Genomic DNA, 19,422 nt, shown 5'->3' with positions numbered 1-19,422 from the left:
AGCATTACGTCATAATGTATTACGACAATACGTCATAATGTATTACAACAACACATCATAATGTATAACGACAATACGTCATAATGTATTACAACAATACATCAGAATGTATTACAACACATCGTAATGTATTACGACAATACGTCATAATGTATAACGACAATACGTCATAATGTATTACAACAATACGTCATAATGTATTACGACAATACGTCATAATGTTTTACAGCAATACGTCATAATGTATTACGACAATACGTCATAATGTATTACAACAACACATCAGAATGTATTACGACAATACGTCATAATGTATTACAACAATACGTCATAATGTATTACAACAATACGTCATAATGTATTACAACAACACATCATAATGTATTACGACAATACAATAATGTATTGTACTGTGAAGCATTTCGAGTCGGATGTCATCTCCATTTTTTAGATAATTTTCAAACAGAAAGCAATTTTCGCAAAGACTCGAGGGCCTGGGGATGTAAGCTCAACGTGGTGGCAGTGCGTGTGTTGATGGAGAGACTACAATGGGCGCAAACGCTAAGACATACGCAGAAAAACAAGTACATGTATTAGACGTCTGTCACCTAACAATAGGTAGATCATAACTGGGATCACAAAATATCGTTATTATACATGGATATACATGTATTACTTGGTTAAATTAACTTAGATTTATTCTGCAATACAAATGGAAAACAAAGACATGCCTTCATTCATTCATTCATTCATTCAAAGTTGGTGACATTTATGTCAAATACCACACCAATACCTATTTTAGATATGCACACAGGCATATACAGATCCTACCTGGAACAAATGCATACTAAACTCAATGTAAAATCAGTAAACATAAACAAGATAAGTCTCGGCTAATATGGTCCATATGGGTCCGAACCCACTAAGTCGTCACAACGAGTGAACACGGTTTTACGCCGCGTTTAGCAATATGCCAGCAACATCACGGTGGGGGACAGTAGGAATGGGCTTCACACAGTGTGCGCATGTGGTGAATCGTACCCGGGCCTTAGGCGTGACGAGCGAACGCTCTAACCACTAGGCTACCCCGCCGCGCTAGTAATCACAGGGTTCACATCTGTTCACTGATATGAACATATTTTGCAGATTATGCTCATACCATAATAATTAAAGGCGCACAGAGAGTTTCTTCTTCAGAAACTGTGGTAATCTAGACTTGAATAAGATGCACTGGGTATATTTGTTTCGCGGCCTCTAAGACAGATTATGCCACCGCAGGTGTCAAGATATTTGTATTCAGGAACTATTTGCATTGAAATGCCGTTATAGAACCATTTTTCGCCACAAGCGATATGCCCTCCCCTTCTAAATACAACAATATTTGACTTGTCTAGATTGACATCTAATTTCCCTGCTTTCGAGTAGTTCTCCAAAATGTCTAGTTGGTTCTGTAAACATACCACTGTGTCCGATACTAACTTCACATCGTCGGCAAACTGCAGCATTAAAATCTCCAACATATCAGGGTATAGTTGTACACCATGTTTCCCTTTATGGATTATTTCATTTTCTAATTCGCTAATGAAGAAGGAAAAAAGAATTGGACTTAACAAACATCCTTGCTTCACACCCAGTGGGCACTCAAAACAGTAAGTGAGTCCCACATTGCTGCGCACACAAGCCTTTACGCTGGCTTGTAATACTTGTAAATACCTTGTAACATTAATAACAATTTTCCGTCTAATCCCACCCGCCGTAAACAAGAACACAATTTTTGTCGATTTACCGAGTCCAATGCTTTCCTAAAGTCGATAAATGCTACATACAATTTACGTTTTCTTCTTATTAAGTACTTTTGCACAATTGCATACAATGAGAAAATATGGTCAGATGTGGAATAGCCTTTCCTGTAACCAGTCTGTGTTTCAGGGATTTTATCTCTAATATTTGCCCACATTTAGTCTTTTGTTGAGGATAGATATAAACAATTTACCAGTACTACCCGTCAAGGATATGCCTCTGTAATTATCAGGGTTATTGATATCACCCTTCTTGTGTAAAGTTACTACAATAGACTGTGTCCAGTCTTAAAAACATAGTTAAAATATTTATCATTGCGAAAATGGCAATAGTATGGCTTGGGAGGCTTTTAGCATCTCAACTAAAAAAATTACTACACTCACCTGTACGTCATGTACAAACTTCCTTCCCATATATTTTGTAAACTTTTTACGTACAAACTTGCTTAACACACCCAACCCCGCAGTGCCACCACCACCCCAGAACAATATGGCTGACACCTCACCTCACCTCACCGAGAGCTGGTCACCGTGGCTCTTGACCTTGTTGTCACCACGTCCCATCTCCAAGGTTATTACTCCCAGCAACAATAGCGGTTTAACAACGTGTAGCGAGCTGACGAGGCTCCGTCTTACACAGGATATGTTGACAGGACGTAGGACAAATATGGAATCGTTGATGTGGCGGTGTCAACAAGTATTTCTTAGAAACCCATCCTGGCCACGCTTCGCTGGAATTGTTTTCCAAGTGGATGGAAGAGGGGAAGTTTTTGTTGATTTGAAATGTTATAGGAAATTAACCGAATCAACATAAACCACGTGTGCGTCACATACAATAACAAGATGTTTGTGGTTTTGTGTAGTCGTTGTTGGTGTATGAATTAATGTTTTTTTGTGCTTTACGTGTGTGTGAAATATGGAAAGTGACTATATTACTAATAGAAACGGTTGTAAGATTCTGACTCTATCATGTACATGTTCGCGGGCAGTCTCCAGGCAAGAGGACATTTTAGGGGAATATGTTGATGTTATTATGTAATAGTGTGAGAGTATATAAATGTCTGTGGGTTTGACAGTGTATAAATGTGGATGAGTGTGGGTGTTTTTTCTTCATGCGTTTGAGTGTACTTGCATGGGTCTCTGTAGGTGGTTTAGTCAATGATATTACCCCGTTACGCATGGGTCTTTTTCTGTGAACTCTTATAGTTTGTTATGAAATAACATGTTCTGCAATAGAAGTGGACACCGAACCGAGTTACCCGGATGATTTGACAGATAGCAAATTATCTGAAATACGTGTCCGTTGACCGGTGATTTGTAATTCATACAGGACCCATATATTCCCAAAGGCATTATACACCAAAACTATGTTTCTCAAAAATAGTATATTTGGAAGTGTTGTTGGACTGCTAAATGAAATAAAGTATCGTCATTTCCATTGAGCGAGACGCGTTTTAAAGGGGGATAACTCGTGCAGCCTTATCGAGAACCGGCGGGCCGTCCCAAACAAGCCGCGCAGTTCCAAAGTTCACGTGAGATTGTTTAATGGCGGGCGAGGTAGTCATATTGCAACGTCGACATAACCCGAAACGAAGTTTTAGAATAAACGTGTTGGTGACATCAGTAGTTACGATAATTGATTAATGACAAAATACATATGGTTTTGAGTAACCTGAATAGATGTAAGAATGGTGAGTTAATTTCGTCAGTAACAGCTGAAATCTGAGACCGCTGAAATAGATGAAGGCTAAATCTAGGTCACAAGAAAGTAGTCCCGTTGTTATTGAAGGGAATCCTGAGGACAGTGAGTTGTCAAATTTTTGTATGTCAAGGCTTCATTGGTCAGGGTTGAAGATTTGTGACCTGCCAATACTACTAAACTATTCGTTTTCCGTTTCCATAACACCATATATTTATATACAAGACGTAGACATCGGGTTGTTTTTCATCAAACCTTAGCCAGCTGGGCTGATGAAATATTTCGGTTTTCTTTGGCATGCCTTCTGAGGTCAACCTGACCTATTGCATTTTAGTAGATGATGATGATGATGATGATGATGGAATGTGTTGTAGTACCTCTGTATTGCGTCTGTCTGCCTCTTCCCCAGTATATAATAAACATATAATTATCAGGCAATAAATTAATAGGCCAGTACCACTTTAAACAGTTGTAAATTTCTGACAAATGGCTATGACTGCCTATGAAAGTTCGTTTCGTTCGTATTTATGCTTTTTAAAACAGTAAGATACATGCGCAATCACCATTATTTAACATGTACATTTATATATTATATACCAGTTTCCATTAGCTAAAAGACCCGTGAAGGTCTCGGTGTAGAATAGGCCTTCAGCAACCCATGCTTTGCCATAAAAAGGCGACTATGCTTGTCCTAAGAGTTGACTGACGGGATCGGGTGGTCAGCCTCACTGACTTGGTTGACACATGTCATCAGTTCCGATATTGCGCAGATCGATGCTCATGTTGTTGGTCACTGGATTATCTGGTCTAGACTCGATTATTTACAGACCGCCGCCTTATAACTGGAATATTGCTGAGTGTGGCGTAAAACTAAACCCACTCACTCATTAACTAAAAGTTGGTATATTTTCCTTGAAGTGGGGAATCGAACTTACGGGTTCCATAGGCGAACATTTTCCCCTTTCAACTATGCTCATATGCCCCTACTTCAGCAAAGGTGGTTACAACGTTCTCTCGTCCCACTGAAGACCTGAGTTCGATTCCCCACATGGGTACAATGTGTAACCCCATTTCTAATGTCCCCTACAGTGACATTCCTGGAATACTGTTAAATGCGGCGTAACACCAAACACACTCACTCACACTATTTTACCAGAATGTATTAACAGTAGGAATAAATTTACTTTTATGTTGCGTTTGTTGACTTTGGTTAGTTGATTGATTAGTATGGAATTTCAGATTTATACTGCTTTCCATCCTTTCTTTTTTCAGCCTGTCAGGGGCGGTAGGGTAGTCAAGTGGTTCAAGCGTTCTCTCGTCACGCCGTACACCCGGGTTCGATTCCCCACATATGTACAATGAGTGAAGCCCATTTCTGGTATCCCAGGTGGTGATATTGCTGGCATATTGACAAGTGCGGCGTAAAACTAATCTCACTCTTCAGCCTGTCAGGATATCTGAAAGAGGTACACACACGCACACAAGGCATGAAAAACCTGGAAGCGTGCATGATTACCCGTGAAAAAGATGAAAGATAATCACACTGAGTTGATTATACCATGCACCTTGGATGTGATGATAAAAGTTCGAGTGTCAAGTGAAATATGCAAAAATTACTTTCTTTTGTTTTTGTTTGTGATTGCAAGCGTCGTCAATCCACGTGGAACGACATATGAACCTGCCCGCGTTACAAGTAGTTGTCTATATAATGATGTGCGTAGAAAATACACAATCTTGCATCAGACCTGACAAAATCACTTCGTATTAGGTCACAACACGGCTCTTCTAAGAATAGTTTTTATAAATCTCAGAAATAATTTGCATGGAAATTTATTCAATTCAATTGCGGAACTCAGTCATGCTCTGATATTACCCCAGGGGGGGATATGTTACTGACAAGGGGTTTATGGTCTGCAGAGCGGAACCATTCACAGCCAGAAGCGAACGCCATCAAACATGTGAAAAGTAAGAACACCTGGTGAAAATAAAGTTTATGTTCAAATGCATAGCAAAATATACATGTTTAGTGATTATGACTGTTCGCGGGTTTGATGTAAACTGAAAGGGAAAACGTTCACATAACTTTGAAAAATATATTATAACAGCCAAAAACTAATTCTGTGTAATATGTATTCGTACATTTTATGATACGTCAATGCAAAACCATTTATATATACTCGAGGACTGACAGCAAAAAAAAACCGAGGGTCTTTTTATTGACCGCATACTGTCAAATCATTTTAGTAAAACAAGGTCAGCAGCTCAGTTATCGATATACATAATAAACCTGTCATATCATGTGAAGTACTTTGTTGTTGATCATACACATCGGTAAATACAAATGTAGAGACTTTAGAAAATTACACTGCCGTGTAAATATTTCGTATTTGTCGTTCGGCATTGTTCTTAAATCTTATGTTATGTTGCGGTTAACAATAACAATGAACTCAAAACAATGAAGATGATTTAGAATCAATTTTGAAATGAACACGATTATTATTATATTAAAATGTATGTATGTGGCAAAAAGGGTTCGGGTGATCCTTGCACAGACTGATTACGCCGATCATCGCTTCAGAGTCCTTGCCCCATCAGACGCATCCCCTACAGCGAACGGGGTTTCTCCTGCTGACTAGTCGATCCATTACTACTATTGTTATTTTTATCATTATCTTTAAACACCCTAATAATGCAATGAACATCAAGTTAATGAAATGAAACAACGTGTGAATCATCTGTATGACGTCGAAACGCGTTATGTTTCATCATGACCTCATTAAACGTTTTGTAATCGTTACGTTGCGATAACGCTTTGTTCAGCTGTTGCATAGAGCATGGTGCAGAGGAAGAACCCTAGAGTGGTAAATGACATTAGAAATATACTGAACAGCAAAGGAAACGCGACTCCGGTTATAGTCTGTAGTAAATAGAAGACATGCGAGTACACAAGAACGCTTAGTTTTATGAGATTTCGTGTTTCCGAAATTTGCGTTTCTGTTGTCGTTCAGTATATGAAGGCGTGTGAGATTCAGACTGAAGCACAAATTGGCATTTTTCAACACCGTTTCACACAGTTTAACCAAAGTGCTGCTAAACAACCTCTGACTATTAGGGGAACAAACTTCTCTGTCTCAAAGTCCCTGAAACACATTATATATTTTTCACTTCATCCCACCCCTTTTAGCAATTCAAAAGAACTAAATGAAGCAAGTCTAGATTCTCCCAGATTCAGAATCTCACATCTCACTGGAGCTCCTTTTCAATTTAAATGGAACCATTTTTTACTGTCAAACTTTTAGATGTTCAACGAATATGGTCTTGATGTAAAAACCAAGTGTTGGATAAAATGCATTCCAAGAGCCTTTAAAAATTCTAACAATCAAACTAAAACTTTTACAATGGTGTCTACTGTTGACTGCTTGTTAATATCACCAACGTCCAAAGTTATACACAGATATAAATGGGAATTCTCATAAAAACAACTATAAAAAGAATTTCAAAAATAAAAAAATATATGCATACATTTTCTACATATGAAAATTAAAGCTACTTTCCATAAGATTGATCTGTTTATGATTATTCGGGTCAGAGTTCATTATGAAAAATGTCTAAAGTACGTGGGACGTTCCGGATTGTCGTTGTCCCCTCTAACGAGGTCTGCCGTAGTTTTATTGGAACCGCGCTAACTGTTACGGGTTTCAACATCGTATCGGCAAGTATAGATTCTGCCCTTACTTGCGCAGACCCGCTTCCACTCATATCCCGAGTACATATCCCGACCTATCTTTATCTTGAAAACAGATCACTTTCGTCATCGTAGACTACATCTATCGACAACGCAGGTACGCCAGCAGCTGATCATTATACGTAAATTAGCATCTGGTATCAGATAAAGGTGGAAATATGATCTATGTAAACACCGATTCACCTTTAGTTCTTATTATAGTCCGACTACGCTATCTTATCTCTAGCCTACAAACGTAGGTGGACTTGTGCATAACGTCGACATCCCAGTCAAAATGTAAGCCGATATCTACGAGACATTCATCTCGATTAATGTATTCACCCGGGAAATTCATTATGTTTTAGCAATAACCAGAACCAAGATTTACACAAATGTTTGAACCAGGCCAAATTTGTCATCGGTTTTAGTTCATTTAACATAATTTTCGTAATGAGTGAGTGAGTGAGTTTGGTTTTACGCCACACTCAGCAATATTCCAGCTATATGGCGGCGATCTGTAAATAATCGAGTCTAGACCAGACAATCCAGTGACCAACAACATGAGCATCGATCTGCGCAATATCGGAACCGATGACATGTGTCAACCAAGTCAGTGAGGCTGACCACCCGATCCCGTTAGGCGCCTTTTAGGACAAGCATAGTCGCCTTTTATGGCAAGCATGGGTTACTGGAGACCTATTCTACCCCGGAACCTTCACGGGTCATTTTCATAATGACAATTGAACACTAAATAGCTTAATATCCATGTCTAAAACGTGACCAAAACACAAAATATACATGACTAAAACGTGACCAAAACACAAAATATACATGACTAAAACGTTTCATATTTTTAATGCTTCTGTCAAATGTATATCTGTCTGAAAAACAGCAATGGTAACAAACATATTCTTACCCTCCCCTCTCCCCGACTGCCCCCACCCAGATCTCTTCCCAATCCACCACACCCCAAACCCGAAACACTTGTGAGTATCAACACATACGTAATTCAGTGTGCAAATCAGCTTGTGGTACTCACCGTCAGAACAAGTAAATGAGTCACACACGTGACGTCATGTGAGAAAAAAATAGTCTGTAATGCCAGTTACGGCTCAGAACAGCTAAAAAATGTCACATTAGAAGTATTTTAGGCGTGTTTTCACGCAAAAGGTGCAATATCCGGGTTTACCAGTTCGTCCAGCGAAATGCGTTAGAAACGGTGTCGCTCTGTGTAAATGATGTTTCAGTCTTACAAAAACATATCTACAATATACTTTTTCGAAATAGTATTGAGAAAATGAAGAACGTCATTACGAAAATTATGCAATGTATTATTTGTTTCTATTATTTTCGTTCAAAACACTGAACTGTTCTATAAGGCTAATAGGTGAGCCTCTCACTGTTCACTGACATCCAATTAAGCCAACTGTTAAACTGTGGATCCTATTCAGTCAGTCGACGACTAGTCGAGATTGGCTGTTTTAATGAGTTGACTTTATACAGTTATGATCAAACGAGACGAAATGTTTTTCATCGTCATGAGGAGTATCTGTTAAAAGTTGGCTCAGTGTTACGATTCCGACTGTATCATGACCATTCGCGTTATATTATGCATCATGATTGTACATCTGTGAGGATTTCAGAACTCAATAAAATATTTTGTGTCTATTTATGTGGTTAATGTATATTAATCTATAAATGAACGTGGTAAACGCGGTCTTAGAAACTGTACGTCATGCATGTACGTGTTCCTTGTCACACATGTGAACTATACGTCATGCATGTACATATTCCTCACCACAGATGTGAACTATACGTCATGCATGTACATATTCCTCACCACAGATGTGAACTATACGTCATGCATGTACATATTCCTCACCACAGATGTGAACTATACGTCATGCATGTAAATGTCTTTCGTGACAGATGTGAACTATGCATTCACCATGTGCATGTTCCTCGCCACAGATGTGAACCATACGTCATGCATGTGCATATTCCTCACCACAGATGTGAACTATACGTCATGCATGTAAATGTCTTTCGTGACAGATGTGAACTATGCATTCACCATGTGCATGTTCCTCGCCACAGATGTGAACCATACGTCATGCATGTGCATATTCCTCACCACAGATGTGAACTATACGTCATGCATGTAAATGTCTTTCGTGACAGATGTGAACTATGCATTCACCATGTGCATGTTCCTCGCCACAGATGTGAACCATACGTCATGCATGTACAGGTTCCTAGTCACACTGTGGCGATGTGAACTATACGTAATGCATGTACGTGTTCCTTGTCACACATGTGAACTATACGTCATGCATGTACATATTCCTCACCACAGATGTGAACTATACGTCATGCATGTACATATTCCTCACCACAGATGTGAACTTTACGTCATGCATGTACATATTCCTCACCACAGATGTGAACTTTACGTCATGCATGTACATATTCCTCACCACAGATGTGAACTATACGTCATGCATGTACATATTCCTCACCACAGATGTGAACTTTACGTCATGCATGTACATATTCCTCACCACAGATGTGAACTATACGTCATGCATGTACATATTCCTCACCACAGATGTGAACTTTACGTCATGCATGTACATATTCCTCACCACAGATGTGAACTATACGTCATGCATGTAAATGTCTTTCGTGACAGATGTGAACTATGCATTCACCATGTGCATGTTCCTTGACACAGTTGTGAACTATACGTCATGCATGTGCATATTCCTCACCACAGATGTGAACTATACGTCATGTTCCTTGACACAGTTGTGAACTATACGTCATGCATGTGCATATTCCTCACCACAGATGTGAACTATACGTCATGCATGTAAATGTCTCTCGTGACAGATGTGAACTATGCATTCACCATGTGCATGTTCCTCGCCACAGATGTGAACCATACGTCATGCATGTAAAAATTCCTAGCCACAGATGCGAACTGAATATGTGCATGTTCCTCGTCATGCGGTTTATTTGTCATGAAGATCGGACATTTTTTCTGGTGTTAATGATTGATGTTGGTCTATAAATGAAGTCTTACAACCTATATGTCATGCATGTTCCTATTCACAGATGCGAACTAAACATCATCCATCTGCATGTTCCTCGTCACAGATCCGAACTGAACATCATGCCTGTGCATGTTCCTCGTCTAGCGGTTTATTTGTCATGGCGGGAGGGCATTATATCAGTACAGTTTTAGACAATCAACAATCCGAGGGATAACCGGATGGGGATCGTCATGGTCTATAAACTTCCGAGAGTGTGAGAGAGAGTCGCGATAGCTGAAACATACAGTAATCTGTCCGCTCTGGTGGCTCTGTACATGCGCCTGGGCTATAATTTTGTGTAAAGGGGAACTGGATGCATGTGTTTCTTAATCCGCAGATAGAAATTACTTCATTGTTTATGACTATGTTTTTTTAAATCTCCATGATACTAGTAAATCTGTCGTTTTTTATATATAAGGATGCTTTTCTGTCTTCCTGTGTCTGTATTATGATTGTGTCTGTGTGTGCTTGCCTTTGCCTGTGCAGATCTGTGCCTGTGTCTCTGTCTGTTCCTGTGCCTATCTGTGCCTGTATCTCTGTGCCTATCTGTGTCTGGGTCTTGGTCTCTGCCTGTCGGTATCTGTCTGTGTCTGTGACTGTGAGCGTACCCGTGTCTGTATCTCATCCTGTGTCCCTGCCTGGGTCTGGGTCTGTGTCTGTACCCGTGAAAATGCTTGTGCGTGTGTCCGTACCTGTGCCTGTGTCGGTGCCTGCGTCTGTATCTGTGCCTGTGCCTGTCTATGTCTGTTCCAGTGTCTGTGCCTGTGTCTATGTTTATATCCGTGTCATGTGTATCTGTCTGTCTATCTCTGTTCATGTTTGTGCCTGTCTGTGTCTGTGTATTTCTGTCTGTGTCCATGTTTGTGCCTGTGTCTGTGTTCATGCCTCTCTGTCCATTTGCCTGTGTCTTTCTGTGCCAGTGTCTGTGTTTGTGTCTGTGCCTGTGTCTGTGCCTCTACCTGTGCTTGTGCCTTTGCCCGTGTCTGTACTTGTGTATATGTCTGTGCCTGTGCCCCTGTCTGAGCCAGTGCTTGTGCCTGTGCATGTGCCCGTGTCTGCATCTGTGTCTATCTCTGTTTATGTTTGTGCCTGTTTATGTCTGTGTCTGTCTGTGTTCATGTTTGTACCTGTGCCTATGTTTATCTATGTTCATGCTTGTGTCTGCCTGTGTGTCCATTTAAGGTAGTGTTTGTACCTGTGCCTGTGACTATCTGTGTTCGTGTTTGTGTCTGTGTTTGTCTATCTCTGTTTGCGACAGTACTTGTGACCATTTGTGTTCATGTTTCTGTTTGTCTGTCTGTGTTTGTCTACCTCTGGTCATGTTTGTGCCTTTGACTAACTGTGTTCATGTTTGTGTCTATCTGTGTTCAGATCTATATCTGGGTCTGTGTCTGTGTTCAATTCTGTGGCTGCTTCTGCCTGTTGTGTTTGTTTATCTGTGTTCATGCTTGTGTCTCCATCCGTCTGCCTTTGGTTATCTATCTGTGTTCATGTCTGTGTCTGAGTGTGTGTCTGTCTCTGCGTCTGCGTCTATCTGTCCGTGGTTGTCGATCTGTGTTCATGTCGGAGCCTGTGTCTGTCTGTGTCTGCCGACCTGTGTTCATGTCTGTGTTTGGTTTTGTGTCTGTTTGTATCTGTGTTTGTGTGTGTCTGTGCTTCCAGTTATATATCCCCGAATCCCATGAAGCAGATATCAGCGGACACCTCAGAGAGAAGATAATTCCGTCACAATAGTCATAAATTGATAAAACCCAGGTTGTAAGTTTCATTAAAACTAGTCCCCTGTTTGTTCAGTCGTCAGTATTTACGAACGTCAGAACATATTGAAGGGTTAATTCTAGTAATGGGCAGAGGCATGGTAACTAGGCGACACATGACAAAGTGCCACATATCAAATAACTAATATTACACAGTAAACAATACCGTGCAAAGCTGAAAAACACGTGCAGCCACAGAAATCAATAATGGCCATGACGATGGGTCGACTTTCAGAATCGTTTACTTTACGCTTTCGGTAACTCTTTACTGTAAAACAAATGTGCAGTAATCAGTCACATATGACACTAAGAAGTTGTCAAATTTAACTGTTGCAATTTGTCAAAAAAAATAATTACATAAATGAGTATCGGTATCGGTTGGCACTACTCAGAAGCGTATGCAGGCAGTATACTGAAGGAAAAATGTAAGGGATCACATGAAAACACAAGTGTCCCCTTTTTAGTTTCCATGTTTCTTCACAAGATTTGTGATATACAGCTTGTGAAGAAAACTTGGAACAAAATAAAGGAACAATTGTCCTTTCATGTGATTCCTTATTTTTTCCCACTCATACAAGCACCATATGCTGGCGATATAACCGCGTTATACCCGTGAAAGTGTGTTGGGTAACATGGAGAAGGGTTTACTCAATCCGTAATATGCAGGCAATATACCGCTATGTGAGTGTAGGATATAACATGGAGAGGTGTTTACGTTACTCACAGTGTGTTAGTTTGGAGTTTGGAAAGCATGAAATGGTGCATGTTTTAGACATATTAAAGTAGTGGCACTCCTTAATTACGGCATGTTGGTGTTGAATAATAGCAGTGACTTCATGACTGTGTTTATTTGTAGGCAATGTTCCAGTGGTAGCCAAAGATGTTGGACGCACATTACTACATGACACGTTTTTGTGGGGTGAATGAGTGAGAATGGTTTTACGCCGGTTTAGCAATGTTCCAGCAATATCACGGCGGAGGACACAGAAATGGGTTTCACACAGTGTATCCATATGGGGATTCGAACCAGGATCTTTGGCTTGACGAACACTTTAACCACTAGGTTATCCCACCGCCCTCCCAAATAAAAATATAAAGCTTGTCTTAAGGGTCATTTATAACGGGGAGGGCACCCGGTGTTAGGAATTTGAGGGAGGTTCACCAACAAATATGTCAGTTTCTAGCGGAGGCTGATAAAACACAATTCTCATTTTTGCTGACTGAAATATACATGTAATGATAAATACAAAGTGGTTTTACATGTCATCCTTTCAGGAAGAAGCATGACAAAATGCCCAAAGACATGGAGGGTGTCATGGAAACATGTGACAACCATTAGGGTAGGGTGATATATTAAGGATAATAATAATAATAATAATGATAATAATAATAATAGCATTGGTCATTTTTGTAAAGCGCTTGTATCTACTCACTTGTGCATGCTCAGATCGCTAAAACATTATTACCCCACTTAACCCAAGCTGCTTGTGGGGCGCTGGAAACTTAACATTATCCTATGGCATGAAAAATCTGAAAAAAGTGTAATAAATGACCGGCCTTTAATCTCCACGTTCAGAAAGGGAATGTTTTGGTTTTCATCACTAAATTGTGCTATCGCGCATGCCTGTCTACTCATTTGCATTAGACAGTGGCTGTTTATGTTAGCGATGCTGTCAGTTGTAGCCTCTCCGATATTTCCAACACGCAATATGCCGCAACTTGGGGATTTCCCTTTCTCCGAGGTTGACCTGACACACGGGATAGATGCCAAAAAAGGAAACGCCCTAGGCACTGAATCCAAGCTGGCGTGTCCGCCTTCATTCGATCATGCTTACCTCACCACTGATCACTGATTTTTCACAAAGATAAATCGATGCTGTTTTGCAAAGTCACGGAAGGTCATTTTTTAAACAAATTACGTACGGTCGTATCATCCTAAGTTCTTTTCAATAATTCATCCAGGACTAGTACCTGATGGTACCACAAACATTCATGCTGATGTACTTAAAACGAGTTTATAATTTAAGACATGCATTTACAGACAGGTTGTTTTGCTGTGTCAGAAATGTGGGTTAATGGGCCGTTTTCTCTGAATCAGCTGTTGTCTACCTGACCGCCAGTTGTACAAACACCTGTATAGTGGACATTGTCGTGTCGACCGGACACCGTTGACCGTTGTCCGGGAGACCTACTCTACATCGGGACCTCAGTGTGAGATGGTATCACCGCAACCTGAGACAGTAGATCGATATATCAATGAGCGAACACTTCCACAAATATACACCGACTTCGCGTACATTCGTTAACACGAATATCGAAACGCAGTACGGACTGTTAATGAATCGTCCTTTTTGACAGGTTACTTGATTACGTATCAATATTCTTTCATTTGTGATATTGGAAGAATATTGCTAAAAACAGCGTAAAATTATACTCATTCACCCACTCACTCACTACTGTAACCGAAACCCATTCTTAGTATCCCCCGCCATGATATTGCTGGAATATTACTAAAAGCGGCTTAAAACTATCCTCACCCACTGTTCTAACCGACACCCAGTGGGCCAGAACTCCTGAAGGTCCGGGGTAGAATAGGCCTTCAGCAACCCAAGCCTTCCATAAAAGGCGACTATGCTTGTCGTAAGAGGCGACTAACGGGATCAGGTGGTCAAGACTCGCTGTCTCGGTGGACACATGTCAATATTGCGCAGATCGATGCTCATGTTGTTGATCACTTGATTGTCTGGTCCAGACTCGATTACCTACAGACCGCCACCATATAGCTGGAATATTGCTGAGTGCGGCTTAAAACTAAACTCACTCAGTCACCCAGCCGGACAGTCCAGCAATATTTTCCCTTTCTTGACCTCTTTAACACTAATCACTTTTGATCATTGGGTACATTTGTTAAGGATGGCAGCTATCCCTTCGAGGCATGTTTATGATAGCTTAAATATACATGCTATCTTCATTTACGTAGTGAACAAGTCCTCAAGGACGAAGTCTTTCCACACAGTCACTTCCGCGAAGGGAAAAATACCCGATGCATGTTCACATGGATAGCTTTTATCCCCGATACAAGTTCGAAGATTTTCCGATGCGCGACTAATTGTTCCACGGCTCAAGGAATGTTAGCCGATGTGACCTATATCCGTCATTGTTACATGACGTCGTGGTATATTTGTGGAGTGAAGGGTGTGCAACATGGAGCCAGCATACGTCTGGCGAACAGATATAATTAAACTGGACTATTGGCAAGTACTCACCTAGATAGCGGTCGCCGCAAATAGCATATATACCTGACGTTCATGTATAAAATCGATTTACAAAGTAAATTTAAACCTTGTTAATCCAGACTTCTAAAGACGGGTTATTATTGTTGAGAACATTTTTATACAGTGAAAAAAGACATTGCAGTCGGTGAGGTAGCCTAGTGGTTAAAGCGTTAGCCCGTCAAACTGTAGACCCAGGTTCGATTCCCCACACGGGTACAATGGGTGAAGCCCATTTCTGGTGTCCTCCGCCCTGATATTGCTGAAATATTGGTAAAGGCGGCGTGTAACTAAGCTCACTCACTCAAAGACGTTGCTAGGAATTCCTGGCCGATTTCAAAAGGCGATCGTGCCGACTATTTTAAGTTTTACATACAGCGCGCACGTAATATGTGCGATCTCGCTGTTATGCTGTACTGTCGAGGAAAGTTCGAACTGAGTGAGTGAGTGAGTGAGTGAGTGAGTAATGTCATAGCACGATGTAACACTGTGCCATTAGAGCGAATGACGTTTAGTTAACGTGATTTGTAGAGTACACTTTCTAATCCCGACTTTGAACAATATTAAAGAGGAGAGGCGTTACATTTTAAAGCTTATATTATTATCCGTTCTCTACTCAGTTAGGTACAACCACACTTCACTATCGCTTACCACCACCTTCTTCTGTAATGTTAGAAACATACACTTCCTTTCCATGGAAATAAGTACACTGAACCGTTAGTTCACGTATTACCGGTCATATTTGCTCGTGAAACTGGTGCCAAAACTATTTATCATATTTATCATAATTCCTTAAAAAGTAGAGATTGAAAATACGACGTCACGTTGAGATACACATCCAATGATAGAGGAGAAAACAAAGCGCCTTTGAGAGGCTTAACTGGGTATCTGCGCTGTACAAATATTAGCATAATAATCATAATAATAATAGTAATAATTGTTATTATGGACACAAAAAGCCTCTAAATAAACGTGAACCTGGGCAAGGCGTGTACATGTAAGGTGAGCATGCACCTATAATTGTTTGTAACTGTAATGTGAGCATGTCCATATAATTATTGGCACTTGTAAGGTGACCATGTGCCTGTAATCATCTACACCTGTAACTTGAGCATATGCCTACAATTATTTGTGCATGTAAGGTGAGTCTTTACCTGTAATTAATTGTAGCTGTAATGTGAGCATGTGCCTATAATTGTTTGTACCTGTAAGGTACACATGGACTTACAATTGTTGTACTTTCACTGTTTCCATTTTCCTATAATTACCTGCGGCTGTGTGATGAGGATGCACCTGTAACAACCTATACCTTTAAAGCGGACATACGCCTGATGAAGGAGTAAGCATTAACTCCGAAACGTTGTGTTCTCTCATAAAGAAGTTGATATCCATAAAAATCTTCATTCTTATGTATTTTCACTTCTAAATGACATTCAAAGACCTGATACGCATGTAAGGTTGAGTTGTACGTATAAGGGGCATACCTGTAATTAAGCGTTCATTACAGCTTGAGATTACTTGTACCTGTAAGGCATAAATGCATCTTAGGTTGACTTATACCCATAAAGGACACGTATACCCGTAAATATAATTTAGGCTATACATTAAATGAGTGAGTGAGTGAGTTTAGGTTTACGCCGCACTCAGCAATATTCCAGCTATACGGCGGCGGTCTGTAAATAATCGAGTCTGGACCAGACAATCAACTGATTAAGAACATGAGCATCGATCTGCGCAATTGGAAATCAAGGACATGTGTCAACCAAGTCAGCGAGCCTGACCATCCGATCCCGTTAGTCGCCCTTTACGACAAGCTGAGTCGCCTTTTGTGGCAAGCATGGGCTGCTGAAGGCCTATTCTACCCCGGGACCTTCACGGGTCCTATACATTAAAGGTGAAACCCCAAGGACAGTAAGAAGGAAACCTTGTCTAAAAATACACATTGATACAATGTCTGTTTATTAGTGTTTCGAAACATCAACAGTGTTTGCCTGGAATATACCTATCCCTCTGACGTTAGTAGGTACGGTACATTCTTTGTCATATGAACTACCTATTGATCGGTCTATAGCCAGATATGAATCCATGCATACATAATTTGATAATCGGGACTGGTTAGTTCGTGGCGGGTACGTATTGTGAATTGAATGACTCAGCGGTGGTACCAATGCAGGGCTGTCTGCTTTGTCCCGTTTTATTACCACAATATACAGTAACGGTACCTCTGACACTACTGACGTCAGAGTGTAGGGCTTACTCGTCAACATTTTATCCATGTAGTTGTTCGGCGTGAGATATATTTCGACTGTGTGACGTGTTTATGCACTACGCGTATATAATATCATACTACATGCGCGAAAAGGTTGACATAAAATATCAGTTTCTTCATAGATAATGTTATGTGCAATCGTTTACATTATTCCGCATGCATTGGTGAGATGTCGAAATTTACTGCAATAAATATGCAAGACTACACAATAAAAGGATAGATTAATTCAGATTTATTATCTTATTCATGATTCATTTTGAATATTTCCAAATCGTTTAATAGGGGCAGTGCAGCAGACAAGGTATTCAAGTGTTCGCTCGTCACGCCGAAAATCCAGGTTCGATTCCCCACACGGGTACAATGTGTAAAACCCATTTCTGGTGTCCCCCTCCGTGACGTTGCAGGAATGTTGCTAAAAGCAGTTAAAACTAAACTCTGTTACTCACTGGCTTTAAGAATTGAACGTCTGACGACAGAGCAATATGGCGGTTGTTTGGCCACCTTCCGCGTCGTACCATAAGACCTATTAGTTACTGTCACCCTGCCTGGTGCTCGCATTAAACCGGACCAGTCCTTATTATCGAAATGAATAATACGTGCTTATTTTATGATATGTGTGATGCATAACCGTAATATATGCTGCATAGTAACCTATCCTTAATAATACCCCCAAGAATAGCACCAAGGGGTCGGGCATATTGTGCAATAATGCAAAATAAAATATATGCATATGTAAAATATTCATTCATGTTTATAAATGTTGAGCTTCCCATTTATGATAAGTAAAGCGTTTCATTTTACACCCCTGGTGATTTCAAGCCATGCACGGATTTCTCGTGTGACCTAAAATGACCTATTTATCAAAATAACGAAAACTAGGGCGTCGAGCAAACAGTCCCTCACTACAGGTATGGACATATATCTGTTTGATTTACATGCCTTTGTATACCTACTTTAACATGGTGTAGTTGGAGATAACCTTTAGTCTTTGAACATGGCATACACTACTCACATCAACCATTCGTCTGAGTGGTTTGTTTGTCCGTGTTAATGATTTTTAGATATATTATATATGCAATAGTTAAATAAGAGCATTTCCACAACCATTGTCTGATTTCGACTTAAGTATAACCTTGTATTTCTGAATCAGTATCAAATAAAGATGGTTTAAGGTGTCGCGTGAAGCATATCCTGCCCCACTAGTGACAGTAGTCAGAAATACACGCAAAGGAAAAGAAACTATCCAGCTGAAAAATAGGCTTCCTTCATATTAAGAAACTGTACCCGATCACACTGGTTTGCACTCAAATATACTTCCCATCCAAAGTTTAGGCTGTTTTAAAGTCAGCTGGGAACCGATGACATGTGTCAACCAAGTCACTGATCCTAACCACCCGATCCCGTTAGTCGTCTCTTACGACAAGCATAGTCGCCTTTTATGGCAAGCATGGTTTGCTGAAAGCCTGTTCTACCCCAGGTAGACCTTCACGGTTCATGTTCACCTAAAACACTTATTATATATTATTTATATTAATATGGTTACATCGAAGATTGATTTCTTCACTAACTTTGGAGAACAAGCAGCAAACGGGATGCCGATAAATTGATGAAACGCATGCGCAAATATCGTGCATATCAACTGCTTTTTTGGGTGTAATTCGTTAATTTTCATTGATTTTTATCATTTTCTCATGAAAACAACATTTTCAACGTTACGAATTTGTTTTACAAACCATCAGTTCATGGGTAAACAGAACCTCTTAACTACATTGAATTTTTTTGCAAAATGTATAGTATAGAACAGTTG

This window comes from Haliotis asinina, chromosome 12, assembly GCF_037392515.1.
Source record: "Haliotis asinina isolate JCU_RB_2024 chromosome 12, JCU_Hal_asi_v2, whole genome shotgun sequence".
Classification (NCBI taxonomy): Eukaryota; Metazoa; Mollusca; class Gastropoda; order Lepetellida; family Haliotidae; genus Haliotis; species Haliotis asinina.
The sequence above is the reverse complement of the archived record's forward strand: the minus strand, read 5'-3'. Positions refer to the sequence as shown.